The sequence below is a fragment of the Ursus americanus genome, chromosome 34 (genome assembly GCF_024610735.1).
Source record: "Ursus americanus isolate L20-20 chromosome 34, mUrsAme1.1.p, whole genome shotgun sequence".
Lineage (NCBI taxonomy): Eukaryota > Metazoa > Chordata > Mammalia > Carnivora > Ursidae > Ursus > Ursus americanus.
The window spans coordinates 5,987,255-6,013,604 of NC_142160.1; the positions used below are offsets into that span (position 1 = coordinate 5,987,255).

A 26,350-nucleotide genomic window follows, 5' to 3' on the forward strand; every position below is an offset into this window, starting at 1 on the left:
GTAAATAAGCCTGTCACTTTAAGAGGAAAAACTGACAATATAAATATAAAATTCAAGCTTTTGAGCAGAAATTAGAATTTTAGAACCCTTGTATCATCCAACATAGGCTTGACAGTTTTTCAATACTTTAAAACTTTTCTGCTAAGATTGGTAGTGATATTAAAGAATGTTATTTTTAAAATTTGTACAATGAAATCTGTCAACATTTGAAAGATCTACATAACCCAGTGAACCAATATTCTACATCAAAAGCCACTGCTAAGAAAATGAATAGGTAGGACATAGACAAGGAGAAAAGATCTGCAAATCATATATATATTATATAGATATATATCTATGTCTATAGACATATGTATCTATTGGATTGTCATCCAAAATATGTAAAGCCCTGCAACTCAATATTAAAAATCAAACAACCCAATTAAAAATGGGCAACAGATTTAAACTGAGATTTCACAAAGGAAAATCTAGAAATGCCACAAACACATGAATTCGTGCTCAAAATCATTAGTCAGAAGATGGCAGAGGAGTAGGGGTCCCCTTTTTCAGCTGGTCCCCTGAGTCGAGCTGGATAGGTACCAGACCATCCTGAACATCCACAGAATCAGCCTGAGACGCAGGAAGATACATCTGGATCTCTACAAATGAACATCTCCAGCGATAAGTACCGAGGTAGGAAGCGGGAAGCTGTGAAACCACGCACAGATATCGGAAGATAAACGGAAGGGGGAGGGAGCTGCCGCGTTTGGGCGCTGGGAAGTGGTAGCCACCTGCACGGGGGAGCGGGCAGGCTCGCGGACCGGCACCCGCGAGAGAGCAGACTGAGACTGTGAGCCAGGGAACGCATGCGACCAGTCTGAAAACCGAGCTCCACAGTGCGCGAACCACACTGAAACGGAGCTCCGGAGCGCGCGGGGGGGGGGGGGGGGGGGGGGGGGGAGGCTGGCGCCTGGTGGTGTTAGAAACACAAAGGACAGAGACACGCCGGCCCTGGAAGTGAGGGCTGGGACGCCGGGTGTGGGGCGCACATCCCGGGATGCTGTAGGGTTTAGCAGCACCAACAGAAACAGAGTTAAAGTGGCCAGAGATGCCGGGTGGAGAACCATCTGCAATCCCTCTGTTCTGAGACAGAGGCTGAGATTCGGCTACTGCTGCTCTGACTCTCAGAAGAGGCACAGCAAACCGCCAGGGAAAGCTGCCAGAGAACAAAAGCCTGGAAATACCGGCCCATCCCCATCCCCCTGGCAGGGGACACGGAGACTCTACCCAAATAGGGTTGCCTGAGTATCAGCGTGGCAGGCCCCTCCCCCAGAAGGCAGGCTGAAAAATCAAGAAGCCCACATCCCAAAGGTCCCTATAAAACAAGTGCACACTGACTGGGTCCTGGTCAATAATTTGGGCTCTGGGCAACCCCACAACCTCTCCTCATCAGAATGACGAGGAGAAATCCCCCCACCAAAGAAAAGACAATAAGTCTGTGGTCTCTGCCACAGAACTGATGGATATGGATATAACCAAATTGTCAGAAATGGAGTTCAGAGTAACAATGGTCAAGATGATGTGTAGACTTGAAAAAGTATCAACGAAAATATTAATGAGAATATAGAATCTCTAAGGGCAGAAATGAGAGTGAATCTGGCAGAAATTAAAAATTCTATGAATCAAATGCAGTTAAAAGTAGATGCTCTGACGGCCAGAGTGAATGAGGCAGAAGAACATATCAGCGAATTGGAGGATGGGTTAGTACAAGAGAAAGCTAAAATAGAAACTTGGCTCAAAAAAATCCAATCTCAAGAATGTAGGTTACGGGAGATTACTGACTCAATGAAACATTCCAATGTCAGAATCGTCGGCATCCCTGAGGGGGTGGAGAAAAACAGAGGTCTAGAAGAGATATTTGAACAAATTGTAGCTGAAAACTTCCCTAATCTAGCAAAGGAAACAAGCATTCATGTCCAAGAAGCAGAGAGGACCCCTCCCAAGCTCAACCATGACAAACCTACGCCACGTCACGTCATAGTGCAATTCGCAAATATTAGATCCAAGGATACAGTATTGAAAGCAGCCAGGGAAAAGAAATTTCTCACGTACCAAGGCAAAGGTATCAGAATTACGTCAGACCAGTCTGCACAGACCTGGAATGAGAGAAAGGGTTGGGGGGGCATTTTTAAAGCTTTTTCAGAGAAGAACATGCAGCCAAGGATCCTTTATCCAGCAAGGCTGTCATTCAGAATTGATGGAGAGATAAAGACCTTACAGAATCGCCAGTCATTGACCAATTTCGTAACCATGAAACCAGCCCTACAGGAGATATTAAGAGGGGTTCTATAAAAGTAAAAAGGCCCCAAGAGTGATACAGAACAGAAAGTCACAATCTATAGAAACAAAGACTTTACAGGCAACATGGCATCATTAAAATCATATCTCTCAATAATCACTCTCAATGTAAATGGCCTAAATGCTCCCATAACGCCACAGGGCTGCAGATTGGATAAAAAGACATGACCTATCCATTTGCTATCTACAAGAGACTCATTTTGAACCTAAAGATACATCTAGACTGAAAGTAAAGGGGTGGAATACCATCTTTCATGCCAATGGACCTCAAAAGAAAGCTGGGGTAGCAATTCTCATATCAGACAGATTGGATCTTTTTTTTTTTTTTTAAAGATTTTATTTATTTATTTGACAGAGATAGAGACAGCCAGCGAGAGAGGGAACACAACCAGAGGGAGTGGGAGAGGAAGAAGCAGGCTCCTAGCGGAGGAGCCTGATGTGGGGCTCGATCCCATAACACCGGGATCACGCCCTGAGCCGAAGGCAGGCACTTAACCGCTGTGCCACCCAGGCGCCCCCAGAGAGATTGGATCTTAAACTAAAGACTATAGTTAGAGATACAGATGGACACTATATTATTCTTAAAGGATGTATCCAACAAGTGGATATGACAACTATAAATATATATGCCCCTAACAGGGGAGCATCAAGATACACAAGCCAACTCTTAACCAGAATAAAGAGACATATAGATAATAATATGTTAATAGTAGGGGACTTCAACACTCCACAATCAGCAATAAATAGATCACCTAAGTAGAAAATCAACAAAGAAACAAGAGCTTTGAATGCCATACTAGACGAGTTGGACCTCATAGATATATAGAACACTACACCCCAGAACCAAAGAATACTCATTTTATTCTAATGCCCATGGAACATTCTCAAGAATAGACCATGTTCTGGGTGACAAAACAGGTCTCAACCGATACCAAAAGACTGAAATTATTCCCTGCATATTCTCAGACCACAATGCTTTGAAATTGGAACTCAACCACAAGGAAAAATTTGGAAGAAACTCAAACACTTGGAGACTAAGAACCATCCTGCTCAAGAATGACAAACTGAGGGCATCAGAGGGGAGGGGGGTGGGGGAATGGGATAGACTGGTGATGGGTAGTAGGGAGGGCACATATTGCATGGTGCACTGGGTGTTATACGCAACTAATGAATCATCGAACTTTACATCAGAAACCAGGGATGTACTGTATGGTGACTAACAATATAATAAAAAAACATTAAAAAAAGAGAATGATTCGATAAACCAGGAAATCAAAAATCAATTTAAACAATTTATGGAGACCAACGGGAATGAAAACACAATGGTCCAAAACCTACGGGACACTGCAAAGGCAGTCCTAAGGGGAAAATACATAGCCATCCAAGCCTCACTCAAAAGAATAGAAAAATCTAAAATGCAGTTTTTATATTCTTATAAAAGAGAAACAGGCCTAATCCACGCATGAGAAAGCAGTTGATCAAGATTAGAGCAGAGATCAATGAATTAGAAACCAGGAGCACAGTAGAGCAGATCAACAGAACTAGAAGCTGGTTCTTTGAAAGAATAAATAAAATTGGCAAACCACTGGCAAGACTTATCCAAAATAGAGAAAGGACCCAAATTAATAAAATTATGAATGAAAAGGGAGAGGTCACAACCAACCAGAAAAGGCCCCGAATCGCCAAGGAACTGTTGAAAAGGAAAAACAAAGCTGGGGGCATCACAATGCCAGATTTCAAGCTGTACTACAACGCTGTGATCACAAAGACAGCATGGTACTGGCACAAAAACAGACACATAGACCAATGGAACAGAATAGAGAACCCAGAAATGGACCCTCGGCTCTTTGGGCAACTAATCTTTGATAAAGCAGGAAAAAACATCTAGTGGAAAAAAGACAGTCTCTTCAATAAATGGTGCTGGGAAAATTGGTCAGCTACATGCAAAAGAATGAAAGTTGACCACTCTCTCACACCATACACAAAGATAAACTCTAAATGGATAAAAGACCTCGATGTGAGACAGGAATCCATCAAAATACTAGAGGACGGCATAGGCAGCAACCTCTACAACATCGGCCAAAGCAACCTTTTTCATGACACATCTCCAAAGGCAAGAGAAACAAAAGATAAACTGAACTTGTGGGACTTGATCGAATAAAAAGCTTCTGCACAGCCAAGGAAACAGTCAAAAAAAACTAAGAGGCAGCCCACGGAATGGAAGAATATATTTGCAAATGATACTACAGATAAAAGACTGGTATCCAAGATCTATAAAGAACTTCTCAAACTCAATACACGAGAAACAAATAACCAAATCAAAAAATGGGCAGAAGATATGAACAGACACTTTTCCAATGAAGACATACAAATGGCTAACAGACACATGAAAAAATGTTCAAAATCATTAGCCATCAGGGAAATTCAAATCAAAACCACACTAAGATACTACCTTACGCCAATTAGAATGGCAAAAATGGACAAGGCAAGAAACAACAAATGTTGGAGAGGATGTGGAGAAAGGGGATCCCTCCTACATTGTTGGTGGGAATGCAAGTTGGTACAGCCACTCTGGAAAACAGTGTGGAGGTCCCTTAAAAAGTTAAAAATTGAGCTACCTTATGATCCAGCCATTGCACTACTGGGTGTTTACCCCAAAGATACAGACAGAGTGAAGAGAAGGGCCATATGCACCCCAATGTTCATAGCAGCATTGTCCACAATAGCTAAATCGTGGAAGGAGCCGAGATGCCCTTCAACAGATGACTGGATTAAGAAGATGTGGTCCATACATACAATGGAATATTACTCAGCTATCAGAACGAGTTCTCAACATTTGCTGCAACATGGACGGCACTGGAGGAGATAATGCTAAGTGAAATAAGTCAAGCAGAGAAAGACAATTATCATATGGTTTCTCTCATCTATGGAACATAAGAACTAGGAAGATCAGTAGGGGAAGAAAGGGATAAAGAAAGGGGGGTAATCAGAAGGGGGAATGAAGCATGAGAGACTATGGACTCTGAGAAACAAACTGAGGGCTACAGAGGGGAGGGGGGTGGGGGAATGGGATAAGCTGGTGATGGGTAGTAAGGAGGGCACATATTGCATGGTGCACTGGGTGTTCTACGCAACTAATGAATCATGGAACTTTACATCAAAAACCAGGGATGTACTGTATGGTGACTAACATAATATAAGAAAAAAATATTACTATAAAAAATAATTAGTCAGTGAAATACTGCTGTAAATGCATCAGAGTGGCTAAAATTAGAAGACTGACAATACCAAATATCAGTGAGATGTGCAACAATTGAAATTCTTATATGCTGCTATTAAACTAAGCTATGTTGAACAACACTGAGGAATGGACATGTAGGGATTATCTGAGAAGGAGTATGACTGAACTCTCTGGGAAGATGGGAATATTCTCTATTGTGATGGGTTTTGGGTTACCCAAGCATACTCAGTTGCCAAAATTCATTGAATAGCACACTAAAGACATTCACCATATGTAAAGCTTACATCACAAAAACACATAAGTAAATATTGAACTCTAATTAATGACTGGCATGCTAAGTACTGGATGAAGTATACTGATGTCTACAACTTACTACAAAATGTATTTAAAAAATTAGATGAATTAGGGCGCCTGGGTGGCTCAGTTGGTTAAGGATCCAACTTTTGGTTTCGGCTCAGGTCATGATCTCAGGGTCCTGAGATGAAGCCCCGCATCAAGTTCTCTGCTCAGTGCAGAGTCTGTGTGAGATCCTCTCTCTCCCTCTCTCTGTGCCCCTCCCCCTGCTCACACTCAGTCTCTCAAATAAATTAATAAATCTTTAAAAAAGTAAGATGGATTGATTGATAGAGGGATCAACAGATAGACGGTTGGATAAATATGTGATGAAGCAAATTAACTGCTAATCGTAGAATCTAGGTGGTGAGTATACATGAATTCACTGTGCAGATATTTCACTTTTTCAGTATATTTGACAGTTTTCATAATAAAATGTTGGGGGAAAGTTACGCATAAAAGGAAACACAATTGACTTCAGATGTCAAAACTCTGGAGTATTTTTCAAGTTATTTCTAATAGTACACATTAATTTTATAAAGAAAAAATGCACTTTATATTTTTAAAACTTCCTACCATTTCCATGAAGCAGAAAAAAAAAATAAGTGTTTTTTTCATCATATACTAATCAGCAGAACATAGCTTTCTAGCTAAACAATTAATCCATTATAAAGGTAAACTTTATACTAAAGACATGAGAAAATGAACATCACTGCGCCATAGGGAAATTATTTTAATAAGGATAAATTACTTGAAGCACATTTTCTTTGAGCATTCATAGGGCATTGCATGGATGGTAGGAGTCTGATTTTAGATGTCCTCAAGAGCCTCACAGCCTAGTTACATCATAGCCACTAAGTAGTTGCTGGATTCCATTTAGAAAATGTAACTTCTCTATTAGAGATACCTTTAAAATGAATATTAAAATTCCTAGCCCATTTTAGAAATACTGTGAAATAAAATAAAATGATGGATACAAAGGCACCTTGAAGGGGCATCTGGGCGACCCAGTCGGTTAAGCCTTTGCCTTCGGCTCAGGTCATGATCCTGGAGTCCTGGATGGAGCCCACACTGGAATCCCTGCTCAGCAGGGAGTCTGGTTCTCCCTCTGCCTATCCCCCTCACCGCCCTGCTCCTGTTCTCTTGCTCGCTCAATTTCTCTCAAACAAATAAATAAAATCTTTAAAAAACAAGAAAACAAAGGCACTTCGAAAAATTAAAGTCATGATACTCAGTCTGCTATTTCCCTCTCTTCATCCATGTTGAATGGTGGTCTTTAGAAAAGCATGAAAATTTTGGAGAAAGATTAACTTAAAAATCAAACAGAAAAAAAAAATTCCTAGCCAATTTTTCCTTGAGTCCATTTCTCACGTTTCTTCTGAGCTATCAGCTCTTCTTTCCTAGAGTTTAAAGTTGTTCTAATGGGAACAAAACTATCTAGCTGGAACTCAGATTTTATTTACCCCTTGCCTTTGCTTTTTATATTAAAAGAAATACAAAAATTTTCCAAGAAGTGTTATCATTTTGCAAAATTAAAATGGAAACCTCTAGTTTATAACATTAGCCCTAAATCAGCCTATTTTTTAAAGGAAGTCCTATTTTTGTAGAGACCTGTAACATTTTCATGTTTAAAACCACAAGGAACTTCTTTTCTTGAGTCACTTTTTCTTACCAAATAGGGGTTCTTACCAAGTGATTTCCTTTCAGGGCACATTTTACTCACTGATTACAAACTCCTAAAAACAAGTGGGGTGTGTGTATATGTGTGTGCGTGTGTGTGTGTGCGTGTAACTCCAAAATCAAAAGCTCACCTACAATGAAACCAGTTTCTTTCTTTCTTTTTTTTTTTTAAGATTTTATTTATTTATTTGACAGAGAGAGAGAGAGGCAGCGAGAGAGGGAACACACACAGGGGAAGTGATAGAGGGAGAAGCAGGCTTCCTGCTAAGCAGGGAGCCCGATGCGGGGCTTGATCCCAGAACCCTGGGATCATGACCTGAGCTGAAGGCAGACGCTTAACGACTGAGCCACCCAGGCGCCCCATCAAACCAGTTTCTACTTGGCTAGACACCCAACATAATCAGAACCAGGAACTGTCATTAAAACACAATGATATTGTCTGTTCTTTTTAAAAACATGTGGTAACTGAGCTGTTTTATTAAGTTTTCATTACTCTAATTGGAAAATGAGATACTTTCTACACATGGACCTAATTCTATTTATTCTGAAAGTCAGTAGGTATTCCTTTTGAAGTATCGGAATTAATCTGTTGATACATTGTCCCCTATGGTAAATTAGAGAATTGTTCTCACTTCTGCAGCCCCTCCCTCATGTGAACTTGTAATGAGAATTGCTTCCCCATCACTGATGTTGGGTACAGCCACGCATCCACTTGCTTTGGCGCACTGAGGGATAGCAAGCATGAGGACGGGCCTTAACTGAGTGGTTTGACTCGGCTGCTTGTACTTGGTGATCCACCAGGAAAAGAATGTGTCGGGCAGTTAATAGGATTCTGGAAACAGAGGGACCACACGTGATCCCAACCTGGAGCTTTGATACAAACCTAGCTGACCTGGAACAGAAACAGAGCAGCCCTGGCTCATCTACACACCCATGAACAAGGGAAAATAAATGCTTGTTTTTGTGACCTACTGAGTGTTGGGGGCTGTTTGTTACTCAGCTCTAGTTTCGCGTGTTCAGGGGCATACACATGTGTGAAAACTGACTAACACACTCATATCCTTAAATTAACTCTTGGTCCCCAAACCTGCAATGACCAGAAGCTATGGAGACTCAAACAATCCTGCAGATCCCAATGGCCAGTGTTTCTTGTTACTATCAATGGAGACCCCAGACAAATCAGACACTCTAGATAATCTTCCATAATGAAGTTGGAGGGAAAAAAATAGAGTCAAAGAGTCAACAAAAAATGTGTGAAAGTCCTAAAGGTTCCATAGGAGTTGAATAGAAATAGCGAGAGAAAGAAGGTGTGTATTTAACCAGGCCATCTGCTTTCCACTCCACGGACCAAAGAATCGGAGTACAATCCAACTCTGAATTCTCTCTGGGTGTCACAGGGCCTGAAGAATTTCACTGTGCCAGAGTCTCCTCTCTCTCCCCCTCTTTCATTTGCAACTAGCTACAGGAGTGCTCCTTCCATCCAGAGCTCAGGGTACAGGAAACAGGGTATTCTCTGTTATCCCAAAGAAAAGGAGATGGGTTGATGCGATAGTATCTTGTTCTTCAAAAATCTGCCTCTGGGAAGTTCTTCTCTGCGGTCTCTCTCTAGTTTGATGGAGGATCAACACAGGGAGGAATCAGAGGTTGGGTATATCCTGAGAGGCTTATTTTCAGAGAGGGGATTTTTACACTTACATTTGCGTAGTATAGCAATAGATCTGTGTTTCTGCTGGTCAAGGTTAGCGATGCAGTTCTTGGCGACAGTCTAGAGGAAAATTAATTTACATAGCACTTTTGGTTTAAAAATGAGGCATTGAGCTATTATCTTGGTTAATTATAAAATTCTACTCCCAGCTTTCTACCATAAGAATAATTTCAGTGTTATGTCTCCTATAAATGATGCTTATATACTGTAAGAATTTTTCCTGTGGGTTACAAACATTTTCAAGTCTCAGTATTTTTCTGCTTTCACAGTAATGACTTAACAAAGCTGTTTCCACTAGGACCATCTAGATTACACAATGTGTTTTTCCATAATCATCATTTGTAATGGCTGCCTAATCTCTCAGAGAGTGGATGTACCATAATCCAATCAACCATTTCCTACTGTTGGATTTGTAAGCTGTGACCAACATTTTTGCTATTACACATAACTTTCCTGTAATGGGTTACACATTCTCGTCATATATTTTTTTAATCTTATTATTTCTTTAGTACAAATTCCCAAAAGATTCTACTGGGCCCAAGGATATGACTATTTTAAAATCCTTGATAGATATTGCTAAATCAATTTCCAATAGACTTTTGTAATACCAATGATAATGTATGAGAGTACTAGTTTCACCCCTTCCTAACAAATATTCAATATTATTATGAATGTTGCTTTGTTTTGTAGCTAAATGAATGGGAGAAAAAAGGTACTTTATTATCATTTCTATTAGTTACTTTTTGAATTAAAAGTGAAGTGAAATATTTTCCCATGTTGGTTAAGTAGATAATCTCTTTTTCTCAAGATCTATTTACTTTATTATACCACAAAATACTGAAGTACCTTTCAAACCGTGCCTATCAATAAGAAAACATATGCTTATTGTTTCTTTTTTTATGTGGATGCTTTATGTGCGTTATTTTACAGATTTATATATAAACCAATTCTCGCAGAATGAGTATGTAAGTTGGGAGCATTCTTTTTTTTCCCCCCTAAGATTTTATATATTTATTTGTCAGAGATAGAGAGGCAGAGACAGAGAGAGCAGGAGCAGCGGGAGCGGCAGGCAGAGGGAAAAGCAGGCACCCCGCTGAGCAGGGAGTCTGATGTGGGACTGGATCCCAGGACCCTGGGGTCATGACCTGAGCCAAAGGCAGACTTTTAACCAACTGAGCTACCCAGGAGTCCCTCGGAGCATTCTTAAAAAAAAAAAAAAAAAATGGGCAAAAAAACAGAGCAGTGGCAAAATCTTTCTGAAAAAATAATCGCTAGAACATTTTATCAGCATTTAGCTTGATCCAAAAGCATTGAGTTTATAGAGGGATCTAATCAACTTAGCAAATCAGCCAAAAACAACAGTACATGACAGATCAAATTCCATTTGAACAAATAACTCACAGAGGGCAGAAGCAGGACCAATGAAGGGAGGTTTAAAGGAGACAAGATTTTGCTAATGATAGGAAGAAATCTGTAGCAATTAGCTCAAATCCAAATCACACCCGGACTGTCTGGTGAAGGGGCAAGTTTCATATCACCGTGCTCTGGCAAAGACGGTTGGGGGTAGTTTGGGGTCATGTATAGGTATGACGGAGGCCTGGTACTGAGGAGGATGGATGGCTTCAAAGTCCCTTCCCACTCTACTTTCCCTGGCACAGCCTGTGGACCTGGCTCCCTTGGGCCTAGGAAGAGGGGACTCATCTGTACAGGACAGAGAAAGAGGAAGAAGCTGTCCTTCTCTTCCTGAGGGTGGGGCATACACTCGCCAGAATTTTGAAATAGTCAGACTTTATCTTGGGCATCTTCCCACTTCCCTTTCTGTACTTTTGCTTACCATCTCATCCAGATCTCTGCTGCCCCATATTCGGAAGAGGGCCTTCACCTCCAAGCAGGTCCCCTCCTACAGTATAACTCCTCTCTCTCCAACCATTTCAGATGTCCCATTCTTTTAATACAGGTAACCTCAGCTAGGTGTTGAGAGGAGAGCAACCATTTGAACCATTTCACTCTAAAATGTGAACGACCGATAGCCCGTTACCTTCCCAGACAGACATGAGTTTCAAAACATGATGTTTCTAAAACCAGTGGCATCTTTGACTGACAATATGTGGTAAGTTAAACTCTAATTAACAGCCCCTTTAGAGTTCAAATCCAAGTAAATCCAAGCTCTGTTACTTGCTGTCTGGTGAACGTGATGAAATCACCAAGCTACCCAATGTTTCATTGTTCTCATCTGTAAGTGAGGAAAATTTATTATCAAGCCCAGCTTGATGTATGGATCTTAGGAAATCTTGATTACTACCCTCCCCTTGGCAGTCCTCCCCGCAGAGGTGCCATCATGGATTTCCTGCAGTCCTCCTTCCAACTTCATTTCAAAGTCCCTAATCCATATTCCTTGGGCTGGATGGTGAGTATCTAAGGCAGAATCCAGGCAGCTGAGATCCACGTGAAAGGACGACTTCCTCGACTTCCTCAAGTTCAGCTGCCCCCACTGTCCCTTTCTATTGCATGATTTCCTACCAATACACTGTTTACCTTTTCCCCTTTTCTTGGTGTTCATTTTGTTATTTTTGTTTGACTGATTGTTGGGCTGAGGTGTTAAAGTTTGATTTGAAAGTTTATGCTTAATTTATTTTCAAAATTTCTCATCTTCTAATACCTATATTTAAGGCTACAGCTTTCCTTCTGGGTAGTGTGTTGACTATAAACCACAGATTTTATAAAGGAATACTTCTGTGTCCCTTCATCGTTACGTGTTTTGTAACTTCCATTTGATTTTCTCCTTAACCCCAGAGTTATTTAGCAACATGTTTTTAATTTTTTTTAGATGGTTGACTTTGGCGGGTATTATTATTGATTTGATTTGTGCCGTCTTACTGCCTCTGTGTTATTGGGCACTAGGAGGCCAGCAGTCATTCGGCAGCTCTGTCTTCTCTCTAGATCTCCTGTCTCCATATTCCCATCTCTAGAAATGATGCTAACTCTCAAAAGTTTATATTCAGTGCAGGTAGGCTATAAATGAAAGGATGCCTCACTAAATATACTTTAAAAGTAAATGACACAGTACAGTACTTTCAGCAAACAATAGCTACAGGTTCCCATTTAAAATGATATTCTGCCGCTCGAACAACCCACTGTGCTCTCTTAATATGGTGAAAACTGATGGAACCTTAATTAAAACAAAAGTGTGCTAAACCAGAAAAATAAAAATGTATTGTGTGTGTGTATATGTGTGTGTGTGATGCAACATCTTTGCAGGTGAGGCATTTATCTTCCCACCCTCAATTAAAATTTGGCCATGTCTCCTAGCGGTTTAAACAAGGGAAGTTTAATTATGTAACTGCTGTTATTTTTACAGCCACATTGGGGAGTTCTCTGCTGATTATAAGATTGCCTTATCGTAATGAGATAGCAGAGCTGACATCCTCCCAAACTGGGCTAGTTGTTTACTTATTTAAATATTTATCTTTTTCCCACAGGCACTGGAGACCAAGTTAGCAGTTGTGTTATCGTTAAAATTAAGAGAACATAATCAGCCTTACATTTGGGTCTTATAAGGTGACCAAAATGCTCTGCTTTGGTGGGGGCTGGGGGTTTCCCGAGGTACGGAACTCCCAGGGCTAGAATGGGGACAGTCCTGCACTAACCAGGCAGTCAGCTGCCCTACTTATTTCCCAACAGTAAATCACAGCATTATCCTGGGCCAATCTTAGCAGCAGGCAGACTAAGCTACCTCACTGACTTGGCATGATTTAAGGTCTGTCGGAAAGGCCATTCTGCCTGTGCCCCAAACGACCAGCAGACTCTAATAGCACTGTCTTTCCTGACCTGCCATTTCTACCTTCGTTAAGTTACTCCTGATTATGTTTCTTTTCACTGGAATTAGACATCCAAGGCCCAGGCATTATCTTTAAAGACCTTTGTTACAAAGCTTAAATCTGGAAAGGAAGACATTTTTAGGATTCTTCTCATCTCACAGCCCAAGGAACCCTTTGAAAAGCTTTAAAAACCAGCGTGGTGCGGGTGACATGAAATTAATTAGAGGTTCCCCTCCCTATCCCCAGCTTCCTCTCATTGGCACCCTCCCTCAGGCCATCGGCACCTTCCTTCTATCACTAACCTTCTGGATTTACATGAACATGCAAGGTTTAGAGTAAGGCTTATGCCTCTAAAAAGTTTAAAGAGTTACCTTTTCAGAGGACATATGCATTTTAAGTGGGAGTAAAGCTCCTGTTTGCCTTTTTAAAATTATGATATGTTAGTCACCATACAGTACATCATTAGTTTTTGATGTAGTGTTCCATGATTCATTATTTGCATATAACACCCAGTGCTCCATGCAATACGTGCCCTCCTTAATGTTTGCCTTAAGTCAAGGAGGCATAAAGTAAGAAATTTCAGGAATCTAAACAGCAGGAAGTCTGTCATGGCCCCACAGTGGAGTAGGCCCCGCTCCCCCACCCCAATCATACAGAGCGTACTGGGAAGCTCCCACAGTAGGAAGCTTCCATCAGGGAGATGAGAGAATCCTTTCTCTCAGCAAACATTTTTGAGCATCTACTATGAGCCAAGCAGACTGGCCTCCTGAGACAAATGAGACATCCTTCTTACCCATAGGCCCCCCAGTCCAGGTCGGAGAGAGATGCCTGCAGTAAGTGTGTGCTGTACAGACGCGTGTCCGGGCGCAGGAAGGGGAAGCCCTGGTGACAGGACTGAGGGGAAGTCAGGGGTTGCAAGGACAGATATGGTGAACACAGAACTTAGGCCCACAACACCTGTGCCCCTGAAACAGGCTGAGAGATGAAACCAAGTCCAAAGAGCAAAATTCTCCCTTTACCTAACCCCCCTCTGAAATGGAATTTTTGAACTCAAAATATCTTCGTTGACTACTAAAAAGCTCTAAACATAAAAGTTGGAAGAAAAAATATATATAAGTTCTGTGAAATATATAAAATTGAACTAAACTTAATAGCATAAATAACTTATGCAATTCTCAGGGAACCACAAACTCAATAAAAACTACTTTTCTGGGGGAATAAGGATTCAAAACTCCAAATAAAAGGAGAGACTTCAGCTTTCATGGACAATGGGCTTGACTTTTTTTTTCTTTTAAGTTACTTGGTGTTTTTTTTTTTTTTATCTCTTTCTGTTTCATTTCCCAGAAATAAAAACTGTTTGCATTCCATTATTTCCACTTTCCAATAATAACATACTGACTGAATCATCTTTCATGCTTTGTCTCACAATTAAACCTTTGAATCTACATTCCCTTCTTCTGACTTTTAGATATCAGAAGTCTAACTAATTGAATTAGGAGGAGGGTCTAAGTTAGTCACTATGTATTTCAACAGCACAACTTGGCACCTTCTTCAAGAAAAATTACAAATTTTCAAGGAGATTATGGAGATGAATCTTCATGGTGTCAGTGGACAAACCGAGACTCATCACAGTTCAGCTGTGAAATGGAAATCTTAGGCTGCAAGAAGAACTACTCAGGAGAGTTGGAGACCCTTCCCCTAACCTCTTGATTAGACACTCTCTCAGTATGTTTACTCCGGAGGCAACCCTAGGGACAAAGGACTGATGAAATCGAGAAGAGGAATCACGCATTAGGGAGAGGTGGTAGGTGACATCACCTCTAAAGGTCCCTTGCAAGTCCAAGATTCTGTAAAATTACTCTTTGGGATGTTGGAGAGCCTTGACTGGATAGGCCTTGCCTTGTGCCAGTGAACCATGGGTTCCAAGTAGGTGCCTCCTTCCATCAGTTGTCCCACAAGGCAACAACACACTGACCCAACTCTTTTTTTTTTTCTAAGATTTATTTATTTATTTGGGAGGGGGTGAGAGAGAGTGAGCACACAAGTGGGGGGAGGGGCAGAGGGAACAGGAGAGAGAGAATCTTAAGCAGGCTCCACGTTCAGCATGGAGCCCAACACGGGGCTCGATCCCACGACTCTGAGATCATGACCTGAGCCAAAATCAAGAGTCAGGTGCTTAACCCACTGAGACATCCAGGAGCCCCCATTTAAATCTGCCCCCCTTACTGCTACCACCCCAATGCCTGAAATCAAACCAAAAGTAAACAAACACTGAGTGAGCACCTTTTATACACCAGCTTGTAAGCAGGTCTGCGGTAGTATTTCAGTAGTTGGCAACATCGACAATTTTAAAACACCATAAAAGTTTAAAAAAATAATAATAACAACGAAAAGATGTCACCAGAAAGTCTTGAGCAGTGATACGAAGGTGAATGGATAGTTTGGGATTCCAACACTGTTCACTAACTCTGTGACCACGAGCTGGTTATTCAGTATCACTCATCCTTTACCACATCAGTAACAGGGGACCCTCGTTGTTCTTTCCTTATAAAGCTGCTGTGAGGATCAAGCAAGGTGACCGTATTAGATGCTGAACAGGGCTTGGTGCAGAGAAGCTTAACTCCTTCCCATTTGAACCTCTGTACACTTCCCTCCTGTTCTCCACCTCCCTGTGTGCAGGCTTCTGCTGGGATTTGGTCACCTGGGAGCCCCAGGACGGCAGGAGAGGGAAGGCGAGGAATATGTTCTCCAGGTCCCCATCTAAGAGGGTCGTCACTGGGCTGCCGAGGTCCCTTGACAGGTGACCTCAAAGCTGAGATGAGGTGACTGTGCCTGCCTTGGGTTGCTGCCCCTCTCCTTCCTCGTGATTTCCCGCACACTCTCCATGGCACTGTGAATAGTCCCTTTGTTAGCCTCTCCTCAGATTACCCAGCTGGACTGCACCACGGGATAAAGCAGCTGTCAGTAGCAGCCGTGATTTATTTCAGAGCATAAGGTTAAGCACCAAACGAATTATAACACAGACACTGCAAAAGACATACTGTAGTGCAAATAAGTCCCCCCACCTGCAGAAGGTAGTTGGAATAACTCAGACCATTCCCTACTTCTTGACCTTTTCATAGCACACCTCAAGAGTAGCTTTCTCTTTGAAAAACCTCCTATCAGTTAGGGTTGCCCGATTTAGAAAACAAGGGTAACAAAAACAATGAGCAATTATTTTAGTGTAAAGATGTCACAAACATTGCTTCTCTGAAATGTATCCATTGCCTATATGAAATTCATATCTGACTGGGTCTCCTGTATTCTTTTTGGCAACCCTACCAGTCATAGGAAGATTTGGACCCTTCCATTCACTGTTTCTTAAATGTCTACTTAAATGTCTACTACTGCCTTTACAAGTGGGTGGGAAAGTCAGGCGTTATGATGAATCAGTACCTTCCCATGGAAAAAAACCATTCACTATCCACCTGAGTTCGCAAGTAGGTACAGAGAGGCCAAATCTGGGTCACATTCTATTCAGGACGCACCAATCGTGTCTGCCCTTCGCTCCCGCCCTTCCATGTGCAACTGCCCCACACCGCCGCCCCTGCCCGAGGACACCAAGTAGGCCAGCTGGTTGGACCAGGAGAAGGACCACTGCCTGACAGTGACTGACGTCACCCGGTATAGGGCGTTGAGCTGAACCAATCAGATTTCTGATATCTCCAGAGAATTTTGACTAAGGGAATGAGGCAGCTAGCAACAGCAACTGTAGGAACTGCAAAAATGCCTGAGAAGACTTGCGCTTTGTATGAAGCACAGTTGAGGTAGAGGAAATACAGTCATCAAAAAGAGAAAGACTACAACGGCACAGCAGAAACAAACAGACTTTCGAAGAGCAGCTAGGATCCATCAACGATGGAAGCCCATAGGAAAGCTCCACTCACGGCCTCCAGAGCGTCTCGGGATGCAGACCCAGCCTCTGGCTCCCGTCTCCGGGAGGCTCCATTGTTCTGTTTTCTCTTGAATGCTAAATGATGCAACCCCTCCTCTATACTTAAAATACCTCCTTCTGAGGGCACATATTGCATGGTGCACTGGGTGTTATACACAACTAATGAATCATCGAGCCTTACATCGAAAACCGGGGATGTACTGTATGGTGACTAACATAATATAATAAAAAATCATTATTAATAAAAATAAAAAAAAATAAAAAAATAAATAAAATAAAATAAAATAAAATACCTCCTTCTTACTTGAGATAATTCAAGTGAATTACCTCCCTGCACCCACACGATAGGCTGCTGAGTCCCCACCAGTTGAGTAGTTTCTAACCCTGAAGAAATTCACATGCCACCATTGCCTTGGGGAGGCCTGGGATGAAGGGAGTAATCTATTCCTTTGGGACCCTAACACCTAGGGGTCTCTAAGTAAAACCCCTTAAGAAGAGTGAGGCAGCACTGCTCTTCTTGCTTCCCTCCCACTGCTTGCTAAAAGCAGGGTGGTGGGCCACAGCTGTGTTTGTGCCATACCCAAGCAAAAGCCACTGCAACTACACAACGTCGCTCTTCAAGAGAATCCACGGTCAGCAGGTCACCCATGTGAATATTTTATGTGGCAACTATTCCCATATAATAAACATTAACTATAAAAAACAATCAGGATGGCAACTGTAAAAATAATAATAATAATAAATAACAAGTGTTGGAGAGGATGTAGAGAAATCAGAACCCTTATGCATTTTGGGGGGGAACTAAAATGGTGGAGCCACCATAGAAAACAGTATGGCATCTCCTCGGACAGCTAAACAGAGCTAGCAAATGATTCAGCAATTCTACTCCTGGATATATACCCAAAAGAATTGAAAGCAAGTAATCAAATAAATACTTGTACACTAATGTCCATAGCAGCACTGTTTACAAAAGCCATATGGTGCAAAAAAGCCAAAAGTCCATCAACAGATGAATAGATAAACAAAATATGGCATATCCATACAATGCAATATTTTTCAGCAGTAAGAAGGAAGGAAAGTCTAGTATATGCTGCAATATGGATTCACCTTGAAAACATTACACTCTAGGTGAAATAAACCAAACACAAAAGGCCACATATTGTGTGATTCCATTTATGTGAAACTTTCCCAAATAGGTCAATACATAAAGACAGAAAGCAGACTGACCGGGGTTAGGGGGAAATGGGGAATAACTGCTCGTTGGGTATGGAGTTCTGACTGGCATGGTGAAAAAGTTCTGGAAATGGATAGCAGTGATAGTTAACCCAACATTGTGAAAGTACTTAATGCCACTGAACTGTACACTTAAAATGGTTAAAATGGAAAACTTTATGTTATTTATTTTTTTTTTTTACCACAATTAAAAATAAAAACAACCAGGCTGTCTGAGTCAGGGCTTCAGTGGGCTTCCCAGAAGCCACTAAGGCAGGTCTAAGGCAGTGGAAACTGCTGCACATTAGAATTATCTGGGGAACTTTTATTTTTTATTTTTTTAAAGATTTATTTATTTTACAGAGAGAAAGAGAGAGAGAGCATGAGTGAGTGTGCGTGCAAGTGGGGGAAGGGGCACAGGGACAGGGGGAGAGAGAATCCTTCAAGCAGACTCCCTGTTGAGAGGGGAGCCTGATGCGGGGCTCAATCCCAGGACCCCGAGATCATGACCTGAGCCGAAACCAAGAGCCGGCTGCTCAACTGACTGCGCCACCCAGGTGCGAATTACCTGGGGAACTGTTAAAATCCCCAGTGTCAGGACCTCGTCTCAGACCTACTCGTCAGAATCTCTGGAGGTAGGCATCAGCATTTTTTCACACTCCCCAGTTTATTCTGATATGCAACCATCAAGAACAGTGCTCCAAGTCAATTTGCTTCACAAACTTTAATGTGCATACAAACCACCTGGCCATTTTGTTAAAACACGGATTCTGACTGCTGTATCCATCGTGGAGTCCCAGCAGTTCCAGCAAGCTCCCAGGTAATACACATGTGGCTGGTCTGCGGACCACACCTGGAGTAGTAAAACCCTACAGTTCATCCTGCCAGTTGTGGATCTCTTCTCTTAAAGAAGAAAATTCCATTAAGACTTAACAACATTCATTATCAAGAGGGTCTCCGTATCCAACCACATTTTCATAAGCCATATTTTTTCAGCCTGTAAGATACTCCTCCAAGGCTCTCCCACAAAGACCCAGATGCTCTCATCAGATCCTTTGAATTATTGAATATTTCTTATTACCACTTCCACTTTTGCCTAATTTCTCATGTTCCTGCAGATCCAAGTACAGATCCAGAAATATTCATGTAATAAGCTAGACTGACTTCCACATCTTGGCTGCAGTACATAAAATATAACAATCAATATTTCAGTGAGACTTTGTGCCTGGTAATTCAGGAATAAATCATATGAGATCTTGACTGCTTTGACATTGAAGTCCAAATCATTCCCTTTCCCAGTATCAAGCCGTAATAAAGTTGACAAAGTACATTTGTGAGTCCAAAGGAAATAAGTTTTAAAATGATGCCAATTATATGTAAATAAAATGATTTCATCACATAGTTTTGTGGACAAAGATGCAGAAACTTCAGGTTGCAACAGGTCTTAAAGAAAATGAATGAGATCTCCAGTAATGATTATGATCAGGAATTTAAATATGAGTAGGCAGAGATGTGAAAAACTCATTGGTGAGGCATCTAAAAAAAGGTGGTAAACGGTGTTATTACAAAAAGCAGTTAGCTTTTAGCATCACTTGTCAGATTATATATAAAACAAGAATAGAAAAGGAATGTCAGAGCTCTGCTCTAAATTAATTTTTGCCTGAAGCTGATACACACAGGGCTGGTGCCCAGTTTAAACGGCACACTCCATCTGGAAAGTTAAAAGTTCAAGAGCCTCAAAAAGTCTGTAAACTTGTGATGTGCAGCAGTAACGAATGAGAACAATGTATGTGTAAAGACAGCATAAAATCTAAAAACAGTGGTGGGAGGAAGAGAAGAGACTCAAACCAACTGAGCAAAGATTTGTGATAATAATCCCTCGAAATGTGGCTAACATAAGCAGACACATGATGACATTTTAAGGGTTCAAGTAAGGTATCCGATCATGTTGATTTTATAGCAAAAAGCATTGAGAGACAAGCATTTACAGCAACAAATCAGGACATTTTATTAACAGAAGCCATAATAAATCATGGTAAAAAACAATAATCCTGAATTTATGCTCTAAATATAGCAATAAATATATAAGATAAAAATGTATAGAAATAAGGCAGAAATGTAACCCATGATTAAGAGATTTTAACCCTCTGCTTTCAGAACATTATCAAAAAGAGCATTAATAAGGATACTAGAGATCTGAATAATTTATTATATTGCTCATTACCTCTTAGATAAAGATCTCCAGGGCAATTCCTCTCAGAGCTCATAGCCAAGATAGAATTTCCTCTCCTGATGAACAGATACTCTTTTTTAGTCACACAAAACTCTGAAACTATTTAAGAAGGATTAAAAAATATAAAACCCAGGTACTTTCTATTTTGCTGACGCTGTAGGAAAGCCCAGGGCCAAATTTTGCTCTTCATGATGTCATTTCCTTAAGCCACGATTTTTTAAGATAGTATTAGTTTTCCTCCTCTCTGCTTGGATTTCTGCCTTTTAACCTGTATTACTGGTGTTGATCTTAGCATATCTGCACTTTTATTCTGAACCACCTCAAATCCTTTTTTGAAAATACATCGTGAGAAATATATCAGTACAAATGTGATTTGAATGCAGCATCTAGTAAAATAGAACGAATGGTACGGACCTGTTGGAAATCCTTAGCCATCCTTGGAATGGGCTCTTTTAAGGCTTGACAGGACAGGCAGGCTTCCCTGGGCCAAGACTTTTATAGGACTCCTTATCATTTGCATAAACCAGCATTAAAATACATGGCCCAATCCTGGTTCAGACTTAAGATCCTTTGGAGGTCATATCATCTCTGCTGCTCTGGCTGGAATCTGTGTCTCTGACAAGCCTTGTGTGCATGGTCCATCTCCCTCCTGGTTCCTGGCTTGCTGTTCCCACATTGGCTCCCCCAGCACTGATCTTTTTCCAACGTTTACTGGCATCCCTACTAAGAACCATTTTCACCCAGCGAATCCAGCAAGCTGGCTAATTCCTCCAAGAGCCAAGTCTTGTCCACTGCCCAGATCTGAGCAAGCCTGCCTTGGTCCTGGCACCACGGGGGACACCATGAGAGTCACATAGGAATCAAGGGAATTCAAAACACATGCTTGTTTTCCAAGTCCCTCTATCAATACAGTGCAGACTACAGAACGAAAAACAGCCAAAGAAGCACTTTGTAATTATAAGAAAGTATCAATTCTATACATATTAGTGCTATAAACTTGAAAAAGATAAAGACAGGTAGCAATGTTAAACATGTCTCAACACCTGTGCAAGAGACAATTACAAAGTATCTTAATGCCCTCACTATCTCTCCTCAAGTAAAAGCTCAACTTTCTGAATTTCTCCTAAATATCTCATTCATTCACTCATCAGCTGGTTATTGGGCATCTGCTATGTGTCAGGTCTGGGCTGGGCACTGGGGATACAAGAATGAGGAGAAATAATGAGCTTATTGTTTAGCGGGGGGGGGTAGAGTTCTGCTCACAGCACGAGTAAACACGGGGTGTTGTGGGCACACAGACAAGAGCCCCTTGGGTGTCCTGCAGGAACAGGATGAGTTCCCAGGGTAGGGGAGGCCTGAAGATGAGGAGGGGCAGGACTGGAAGCTGCTGTGGGGGTGACAGGAATGAACTCGAGGTGGTGTGGGTGGAGACAAGAGGAGTGGACAGAGGAGAGTTAAAGAGGAGGTGAGCTTGAGGGGTTTTGATGAGGAGGGGAGAAACATGGATTATGGTGGGGTCTGCTTTCAGCAGAAACGTGGCACCTTCACTGTGACAAGCAACACAGGAGGAACATGGCAGGGAAGGAAGACGATACATGGCATCAGTTATGCTTCTAATGGATAGAGCAGAAAGAGGGAGAAAAGACAAGGAGAAAGGAACAGGGGAAAAGAGATTGGGAGGTTGAAGATTGATGATCCCAGGACTACTGACAGCTCCACTGACCACAGATGCTGGAGCAGATGAAGATGACCCCAAACACACTTGCCCCTTCTTACTAGTTGGGTGTTAACTCTACAGCCCTACACCCAGTGACCTGGATGACATGGTATGTGTGCTGGGAGGACTCCATTTGCCTGGACTAGAAGCAAGTCAAGTGCCTTGGAGAAAACTTCAGCAAAATCACCTTCTTGGCCCAATTCCCCAGGGCCCACAACTCAAAGAAAGGAGGAACAATAAAACCCAAGGGAAATCATTGAAAAGAGGGATTCTCCGAAAGCCCTAGAGTTGTAGCCCAAAGGCCTCTTTTTCTCTGGTTCCCACTTGACTTTCTAAAGGTAGGTACAGGGTGCCCTTCTTCCCAAGTAAAAGGCTCAGCGCTCTCAATGTAGCAGCATGTAGGTGACCACATGACCAAGAGTCAAGCCAAAGTAGATTAATGAGCCACAAATAGGCTGGACGAAGCAAACTAATGCCAACAGCTCAATTCAAACTGTTGGACTCAAGTAAGCAGGCATTTTATAGGAGAGAGAATGAACACTGATCTTCACTCCAAATGCAAGGAAAGGCCTTCCTAACCTCTGATTTAAACTTGTCCCAATACATTTGATTCTCGGGGGTAAAACGAGCTGGAGCCTCTCTAAGAACGCTCCATCCTTGGAAGAGTTTGACAAATCCCACAAATGTAAAGACCAGTCATATTTTGCTTTTGACCTGCTAGCAGCTGACCTAGGCAGGTGGAAGTATGGAAAGCCTGGTGCCTAATTCAGAGTGACCACCCAGAGTCCCACTGGTAAAGGTCTCAGGAGAGATGATGGGGTGTTTTTGAGAGGAAGAGGAAAAACAAAGAGGTAGCCTTTCACCCAGATATGGGGACAAAGTAAACTCAAAGTAGATGAAGATAGAGAATTATGCTTTTTTCAAGTCTACACGCACACACAACTGATCATCTTCTGAACTGTGAAGACATTAGTCTAAATTCTATTTACAATTATTCCTTGACGCTAGAAGATTCGGGTTGCAGAAATCTTTGATGAGTCAATGAGTATCATTTCCTAGAAAATTTACAGATTGCATTTATGTAAAAACAATCAAGTCTTACACAGGCGTGGGCATGTGTCTGCATGATAGTAAGGTTGACCTGTGTGCGTATGACCTCTCGGAGTTGAGGATGAGTCACAGGTATGTTCTGATTTCGCTTTAACATAAAGAAAGTAGAGTTATGGCCTGCCAGCTTCTGACAAATGTTTCCTGTAGCTTGTTCCTAGCATTTCTTTGTGCAGTTAACCCAACACTGAAAGTGAGTCCTTTCAAGATGAGCTTCCAGGGAGACCCTTCAGGTAATCTTTTTCCCAGAGAAAGTGTTCTTTGCCATCTTCCTCTAAGAGAACATAATAATCTATTTTAGGGAAGCATAAAAGATAGCTCTCTTCCAAGGAACAGTGGCTTCTCAAGACCCCTGGGGTAAGAGGCGGAAGGAAGAGGGCCTTCAAAGCAGGTCTGGACTCAGAAGGCCTTTATTTTTCCAGAGATTAGTTTTCTCTCCTAAATGTCTACAATAGCCTTCTAATTTGGGGCCCCTGGAGGTGTTCTTCGCAGTGGCCCTGGGTGAACACTGCTGCTATGAGAGACTAAGACCTGACTCTAGGCTTCTCAGAAGCCAGGGGAAGGAGGAGAGTTTAGTAAGAATTGTGTGCAGTTAGCTGAGATGAAGAACTATGAAAATGTCCGAAGGGAAGGAGAGGTTTTCCTGGTACTGAATTCTGAAAGTCCTTGCAGGAGACACTATTCAGAAACACTGAGTGATTTGTTGGAGAATGTTTTCAACAACAGTTGCCTGGTAAGTGCAAAAGCTGGAAAACAAAAAAAACATTTTTTAAGATTTTATTTATTTGTTTTTCAGACAGAAAGAGAGCACAAGCAAGGGCAGCAGCAGGCAGTGGGAGAAGCAGGCTCCCTGCTAAGCAAGGAGCCCGATGCAGGACTTGATCCCAGGACCCTGGGATCACGACCTGAGCTGAAGGCAGATGCCTAACCAACTAAGCCACCCAGGCATCCCTGAAATAAAGTTTTATCTTGTAGTGACCATTCATAAAAGTAGAAAGCATAATATTCAAATTTAATTCAATAAAGGAGATTTTGTTTAGAGTTGACTTGGGTTAGACCACATTAATACTCTTCCAGTGGTTGAACTTGACTCAAAGAAAGAATCTAAAATTAATAGAAGAGTGCATAGATGGTATGTCCTCTGAGTTATATTTCCCAAGTTCATTTCTCTCAAAAGGGATTTTAATAGGAGTTACAAGGGTCCAGATTATTCTCTTTAGCAAGGTCCTGGAGTGTTTGTTGATAATATATACCAGGATCCGCAAACCACATCTTCTGGGTCAAATCTGCTTCAGTGTATGTTTTTGTATGGCCCATTTGGAAAGAATTTTTTTTTACATGTTTCTAATGGCTGGAAAAAAATCAAAGGAAGAATAATATTTTGTGACGTGAGAATAATATGAAATTCAAATTTTAGTGTCTATAAATAAAGTTTTATTGGAACACATTTACATTTCCTCTATCAATCCTTTCATACTACAACAGTACAGTAAAATAGTTGCAATAGGGACTAGATGGTCTGCAAAGTCCAAAATATTTACTATGTGGCTCTTTACAGAAAAAGTTTACCAACATCTGGAATTTACTGCTGACTGATGACAGACCTCAAAGCTCTTGAGATAAGACAAGTGAATTAAAGAATTCCCTAGTAGGAGCCACACTTGGACTACCAGGCTCAAAACAATTTAGAGAGTCAGAATTTCCTTCAAGAAGTCTCACTTAATCGTTTTACCTTTTAATGGTTGGCTTTCCTCCTATTTGTATAAATAAGAAAACAGACCTCAGATGTTAAGTAATGGCACAAACAGATTTCCAGGTACATAAGGTATAAAAAGCAGGTCCGTAGAATCTTCACTGGCAATATTATTGAAATAAACAAATAGAGAAGAAAATCCCCAAATTTACCAAGTACGTAACCAAATAGGAGAAAACACCATGGGTACTTTTAATGTTATTGAAGACTGATCTAGGTCATAGATTCAAAACTTGGTTGGTAACCAAGGTAAAATAAATAAATAAATAAATAAGGGGAGCCCTAAGGATAAGTCAGTCAACAATGTCATAAGAACTCTCAGCAATTATGCTCAATGTTCAAATGAAATACAAGAAGAGTACGCAGGCCTGGAAACAGTCAAAGACAGGATTTACAGAGACAGGAAGAGCAGCCTGGGCTTGTCATTTACAAGGGCATTGCGCTGGGTCGGAGAAACTGAAGTGCAGCATATGATTGGCTGAGTGGAGAGAAATCTTTCATCTCACTCTTCTGAAGTTCCACAAAATCTCAGCCGACAAAGCAGAACCCAACTAAAGACTACACTCAGCCCAGACCAGCTATTTCCTCCCTGGCACCTACACCCATAGTCTTGGTCTACGGAAAAGTGGATGGAAAGCAGCTCAGTGCTCTTAAAAGGTATCGAATGTGAAAGATATCCCGGTAAAGGTGGAAACAATAACAATCTGAATTGGTGGCATGAAGGAAATGTAAGAGATGATCAGTTAACGCAGAAGGAAAACACAAAGAAATTAAGGGAGTTAAGAGAAAAGATGATACATAAGAAGAAAAATAAAGACAATCCTCTGTAAGGATAACTGGTACCCTTGCAAAAGCTGATGGAATCGAAATAAGTATTCAGAAACATAATACCAGAGATTTTCCTTGAAATGGTGGCAGAACCGACTGAAAGAACCCATAGTGCTCTTTAAATGAAGAGCTAATGTTAAAAAAAGAAAAAATCAACATTTGATTCCAAGTTAGTGAACTTCAAACATGAATAAAGACTATTTCAGGCATATAGACAGAGGAAGCAAGACACCTACAAGGAGGAATAACCAAGTTAGTCTCTAAAAACTCTTTAGCAATGTTAAAAGAAGAATACTTGCAAAGTGCTGAGGAAAAGGGTAATCCAGAAATATTACAGACTACAAAGTTGTTGTTTAAATAGGCGGATACTATGCTCGAAATTTAAGAGAACTCAGGTCACATGGAACCCGTAGGATTCTTGGAAAAGTGACTTACCTATATAATCCAGCCAA

General features: G+C 41.3%; 1 protein-coding gene and 1 pseudogene across 3 annotated transcripts in view; both read right to left on the minus strand.

The window, feature by feature from the left end:
- JAK2 (Janus kinase 2) overlaps window positions 1-21,043 on the minus strand; it is a 193,101-nt gene extending 172,058 nt beyond the window's left edge. The window contains exons 1-2 of one of the 2 annotated variants that reach the window (XM_045772374.2): window positions 20,908-21,039; window positions 9,287-9,356 (exon numbers count right to left, since the gene is read on the minus strand). The gene's annotated coding sequence lies outside the window, so the exon portion shown is untranslated. Of the gene's footprint in view, window positions 1-9,286; window positions 9,357-20,907 lie in introns of both variants that reach the window. The other variant, XM_087858812.1, reaches the window with a different exon arrangement.
- Window positions 1-21,046, minus strand: part of LOC123776419 (splicing factor 3B subunit 4 pseudogene) — a 55,080-nt pseudogene extending 34,034 nt beyond the window's left edge. The window contains exon 1 of the transcript XR_015722931.1: window positions 20,908-21,046. The product of XR_015722931.1 is annotated as a splicing factor 3B subunit 4 pseudogene (transcript). The remainder of the gene's footprint in view (window positions 1-20,907) is intronic.
- Window positions 21,047-26,350: the final 5,304 nt, after the last annotated feature.